The sequence below is a fragment of the Dysidea avara genome, chromosome 7 (assembly GCF_963678975.1).
Source record: "Dysidea avara chromosome 7, odDysAvar1.4, whole genome shotgun sequence".
NCBI lineage: Eukaryota > Metazoa > Porifera > Demospongiae > Dictyoceratida > Dysideidae > Dysidea > Dysidea avara.
Window position 1 is genome coordinate 31,116,171 of NC_089278.1, and position 6,000 is coordinate 31,122,170.

Below are 6,000 nucleotides of genomic sequence, written 5' to 3' on the forward strand. Positions count from 1 at the left end.
ACTCAGGAATGATTTTTAGCAAACAGACTTGAGAGATTAAATGGATGAGATCTATGTATAACTGGTGCAAAGCATAAGTTTGGATTCCACTGAAACAGTTCAAGCCGAAAAACAGCACAAAAGATTGAGTTACTCTAATAGAGCAGTCACATATTCCAATAAAGCAGTCAACGTTGAGTCCATATTTCTAATGTAGCAGTCACTTTTGTGAAAATCCTAGCTAGTGTGCTCATGTTAGGCATAAATTTCAGGAGATTACCTAATACTAGGTTTGAAAGAAAAATTGTAATGTGCGTAAAACATGCTCCTTTAAAAGGTAACTTTGAAAATTAGCAATTGGTAACTATGATTTCACCCTGACTAGATCCAAGAGTACTTTTGCACCAGTTTGTGGCATGCATTGACACAGTTAATTATGTCAAAGATAACTTTGCTCAAAATTTATGGCCTACATAATTATTATTAGAAAGCTGAGAGCATGGAGATCAGTGAAAATCAATGCTTACATTTATACAGATACCTACATGTTAGTCAATTAGCAGTTTGAAAATATCAGTTCATATGGTGCAAATATCTCCATATGTCAGCCTCTTATTTGCAACAAACACTATTTCTATGTTCTCACACCCATATAGAATCCATTGATAGCCTCTATAAAGTGCTAAGAAACTTAATTTGGCAGATAGTTATTGCATGAAACAAAGTGAATTATTAACATTGTGATGTAGAATATAGCTATACGTATAAAACATCACAGCTATGCATCTACATACATATACGTATATGTATTAATAGTTAATACAGTTAATTTAAAGATATGAGCCTAAAAATCATCAGCACTGTTACTGTTGTCGTTTTCAATGCATTATACAGTGCGATAATACTATATATTAGGGATCATGCAGGAGCTTTCCAGTTCAAAGTATCACCCTAAAACCAATCTCAATTTCCCTTCATGACAGCTTAGCAGCATTGGTTAGGCACAGCCAAACTCAAAAATTTCTTCAGACTAACCCCAAACTCGTTCTATGGCATTTAAATTTTTTCTACTTAACAGAATTTTATGCTGACTGACATCCAAGTATAACTTGACATATGGACTTGATTTTGCCAACCTCAGACATACAATACATGTGCATCATGGGCTTGACTTTGTCTTTGTATTCTAGTTCTCTTTGCTGACAATGCAAGGTGTCAATTCACAGTATATAGTGTGATACGGCTCAACTGTGGCTGTGTAATAGTGTTGTTCCAGTTTTCAGTATTGGAACTAAAATAATTACAGTTCTAGCCCTTTTTATTCCAGTTCCAGTTCTAGAACTAGAACTGGAACTGGAACTGGAACAATAATTTTGCTTTCCTTAAGACTGGAACTAGAACTATAATTTTGCTTACCTCAAAACTGGAGCCAGAACTAGAACTATAAAGAAATTTCATCAAGTACTAGAACTAATACTGGAACTGGAATTGGTCATATAATCATACAGTTTTTGCCAATTAGATTTTATGCTCTTTACAAGACCAGAATTTTTCTGCTGACAAAAACACACAATGTAGACTAGTATACAACTTCATGAAAAGCTGTATGTATTACAATCATGTATGCATGTGCTAAAACACTGCTTGAAACAACTGATTAGCTAGAGAATGCCAAATGCAATGCTGGCTCAGTCATATTGTTATTTCTGCATTGTTCAGTGTTTACTAATTAGCTATACAAGTATTTATGTACCATGCCACTATTCAGACTCATTAGTTACCTCAAAAGACTTGAAATAGTGGTGTTATATAGTTGTTTGTCTAATAATTAGCTACATACATGAAATGATTAAATCTGGCAAGACTAGCATATAACATTTTTCCTTCTATACTTGTATGTTTAAATCTTCATGTGTACCACACAACGTCAACTATGAAAGGTAAATTGTTGCAATAGCACTAACATTTTAGCATGGAGCAGTTACTTCTATGCCTGTCATTAAAAACATGTTGGCTAGATATTTTATTACTGTGCCAAATGTCCTTGTTTATTTTTGTCACCTTCTGGATAAGGATCACTCCATCGACAATGGCTTATTTAAAGATGTGTGATATGCAATCATTCTGTCACTGGAAAGCAAAGTTTCATTGGATTAACAGTTAAGTAACATAATTTTCAAAGATTGTGTATCAATTTTAACTTGTTGGTGCATGTCTATCTGGTGCATAAAATTGCTCTTAGTGATCAGAGTAAATTAACTGTTGCTAATCGTTTATGTGTAAAAGGAAACTTCCATTTTAGGGGAGAGCTAATTCCAATTACTGTAATTTTAAAATGAAAATTGTTTCAAAATTCATCTAGTGCTAATTATGCTAAACATACGTTAGCACATTAGCAAAAAACACGGGCTCAAAATTTGACTGCTTATATATATCTAATCCAAAACAGCCAAGCTGTAAAAAAAGAGTGCGGCCCTGAGAAAGGCTATGGTGAAAAAAGATGTGAAATCCAAGGTGGCGGCCAAGAAATGGCTGTGATGGTAGGTTAATGGTAAAAATTTTAATAACGACAATTCAGGTGAATTTTGTGCCAAGACCAAGCGGCACCAAATTCACCTGAATCCTTGTTATTAAAATTTTTACCATTAACCTACCATCACAGCCATTTCTTGGCCGCCACCTTGGATTTCACATCTTTTTTCACCATAGCCTTTCTCAGGGCCGCACTCTTTTTTTACAGCTAGGCTGTTTTGGATTAGATTTCACTTCTTTTTGTATTTGTATACCCCAAAGCCGGCCTATGGCTGGCTTTAGAGCTTATTAACCTGTCATTTTTTCTTTACTACAGGAAGAAGAAAAGATGAAGCAGGGTGATTTCTTTGTAGCTGACCTCTCTGCAAGGTGATCCTTCTAGCTGATCTCTCTACCGGATGACTTGTTTGTAGCTGAACTCTCTACAGGGTGATTTGTTTGTAGCCGAACTCTCTACAAGGTAATTTCTTCTAGCTGATCTTTCTACAGGGTGATTTGTTTGTAGCTGAATTCTCTACAGGGCGATTTGTTTGCAGCTAAACTGCTGAACTCTCTACAATGTAACTTCTTCTAGCTGAACTCCCTACGGGTGGCTTGTTTCTAGCTGATCTCTCTACAGGGCGACCTGTTTCTAGCTGAACTCTCTACAAGGTAACTTCTTCTAGCTGATCTTTCTACAGGGTAATTTGTTTGTAGCTGAATTCTCTACAGGGCAATTTGTTTGCAGCTGAACTCTCTATACATGGTAGTTTCTTTGTAGCTGAACTCTCTACAATGTGACTTCTTCTAGCTGATCTCTCTACAGTGTAACTTGTTTCTAGCTGAACTCTCTACAGGGTGATTTGTTTGTAGCTGAATTCTCTACAGGGCAATTTGTTTGCAGCTGAACTCTCTACATGGTAGTTTCTTTGTAGCTGAACTCTCTACAATGTAACTTCTTCTAGCTGAACTCTCTACAGGGTGACTTGTTTCTAGCTGATCTCCCTACAGGGTGACTTGTTTCTAGCTGAACTCTCTACAGTGTGACTCCTTCTAGCTGAACTCTCTACAGGGTGACTTGTTTCTAGCTGATCTCTCTACAGTGTAACTTGTTTCTAGCTGAACTCTCTACAGGGTGATTTGTTTGTAGCTGAATTCTCTACAAGGTAACTTCTTCTAGCTGATCTTTCTACAGGGTGATTTGTTTGTAGCTGAATTCTGTACAGGGCAATTTGTTTGCAGCTGAACTCTCTACATGGTAGTTTCTTTGTAGCTGAACTCTCTACAATGTAACTTCTTCTAGCTGAACTCTCTACAGAGTGACTTGTTTCTAGCTAAACTCTCTACAGGACAATTTGTTTGCAGCTGAACTCTCTACATGGTAGTTTCTTTGTAGCTGAAGTCTCTACAAGGTAACTTCTTCTAGCTGATCTTTCTACAGGGTGATTTGTTTGTAGCTGAATTCTCTACAGGGCGATTTGTTTGCAGCTGAACTCTCTACATGGTAGTTTCTTTGTAGCTGAACTCTCTACAATGTGACTTCTTCTAGCTGAACTCTCTACAGGGTGACTTGTTTCTAGCTGATCTCTCTACAGTGTAACTTGTTTCTAGCTGAACTCTCTACAGGGTGATTTGTTTGTAGCTGAATTCTCTACAAGGTAACTTCTTCTATCTGATCTTTCTACAGGGTGATTTGTTTGTAGCTGAATTCTGTACAGGGCAATTTGTTTGCAGCTGAACTCTCTACATGGTAGTTTCTTTGTAGCTGAACTCTCTACAATGTAACTTCTTCTAGCTGAACTCTCTACAGAGTGACTTGTTTCTAGCTAAACTCTCTACAGGGCAATTTGTTTGCAGCTGAACTCTCTACATGGTAGTTTCTTTGTAGCTGAACTCTCTACAATGTAACTTCTTCTAGCTGAACTCTCTACAGGGTGACTTGTTTCTAGCTGAACTCTCTACAGTGTGACTCCTTCTAGCTGAACTCTCTACAGGGTGACTTGTTTCTAGCTGATCTCTCTACAGTGTAACTTGTTTCTAGCTGAACTCTCTACAGGGTGATTTGTTTGTAGCTGAATTCTCTACAAGGTAACTTCTTCTAGCTGATCTTTCTACAGGGTGATTTGTTTGTAGCTGAATTCTGTACAGGGCAATTTGTTTGCAGCTGAACTCTCTACATGGTAGTTTCTTTGTAGCTGAACTCTCTACAATGTAACTTCTTCTAGCTGAACTCTCTACAGGGTGACTTGTTTCTAGCTGAACTCTCTACAGGGCAATTTGTTTGCAGCTGAACTCTCTACATGGTAGTTTCTTTGTAGCTGAACTCTCTACAATGTAACTTCTTCTAGCTAAACTCTCTACAGGGTGACTTGTTTCTAGCTGAACTCTCTACAGGGTGATTTGTTTGTAGCTGAACTCTCTACAAGGTAACTTCTTCTAGCTGATCTTTCTACAAGGTGATTTGTCTGTAGCTGAATTCTCTACAGGGCAATTTGTTTGCTGCTGAATTCTGTACATGGTAGTTTCTTTGTAGCTGAACTCTCTACAATGTAACTTCTTCTAGCTGAACTCTCTGCAGGGTGACTTGTTTGTAGCTGAACCCTCTACAGGGTGATTTGTTTGTAGCTGAACTCTCTACAAGGTAACTTTTTCTAGCTGATCTTTTTACAGGGTGATTTGTTTGTAGCTGAATTCTCTACAGGGCAATTTGTTTGCTGCTGAACTCTATACATGTTAATCTGTCTATTGACACTATCAGGAACAGAGTCAAGTCCCACTTCTGGAATCATTTCATTCATAACTTTGACCCCCTTAACTCCCATACACTGCACTACCACTGTCCCTGTAGTCGGTGTGTTACTGATCATTTCTCGATTAACTACACACTGTTTTAGACAATTTATCATGTGTTCTTTTATTATTATTTTATAATTACTACTTTTGGCTGTAGGAACAAGCCTACAGACCTTTAGTACACCATATGTATTGTCAATTCTTGTATCTGTGTGTGTACCTAAGCTCATGCTTGTGTGTGTGTGTACTATAAAGCGTTAATAAATAAATAAATAAATAAATAAATAAACATGGTAGTTTCTTTGTAGCTGAACTCTCTACAATGTAACTTCTTCTAGCTGAACTCTCTACAGGTGACTTGTTTCTAGCTGATCTCTCTACAGGGTGATTTGTTTGTAGCTGAACTCTCTACAAGGTAACTTCTTCTAGCTGATCTTTCTACAGGGTGATTTGTTTGCAGCTGATCTCTCTACATGGTAGTTTCTTTGTAGCTGAACTCTCTACAAAGTGACTTCTTCTAGCTGATCTATCTACAGGATGACTTGTTTCTCTCTACAGTGTGATCTGTTCATAGCGGAACTTTCTACTGGGTGATTTGTTTGCAGCTAAACTCTTTGCACGATTGTTTCTTTGTAACTGAACTCTCTACAAGGTAACTTCTTCTAGCTGATCTCTCTACAGGGCAATTTGTTTGTAGCTGAATTCTCTACAGGGTGA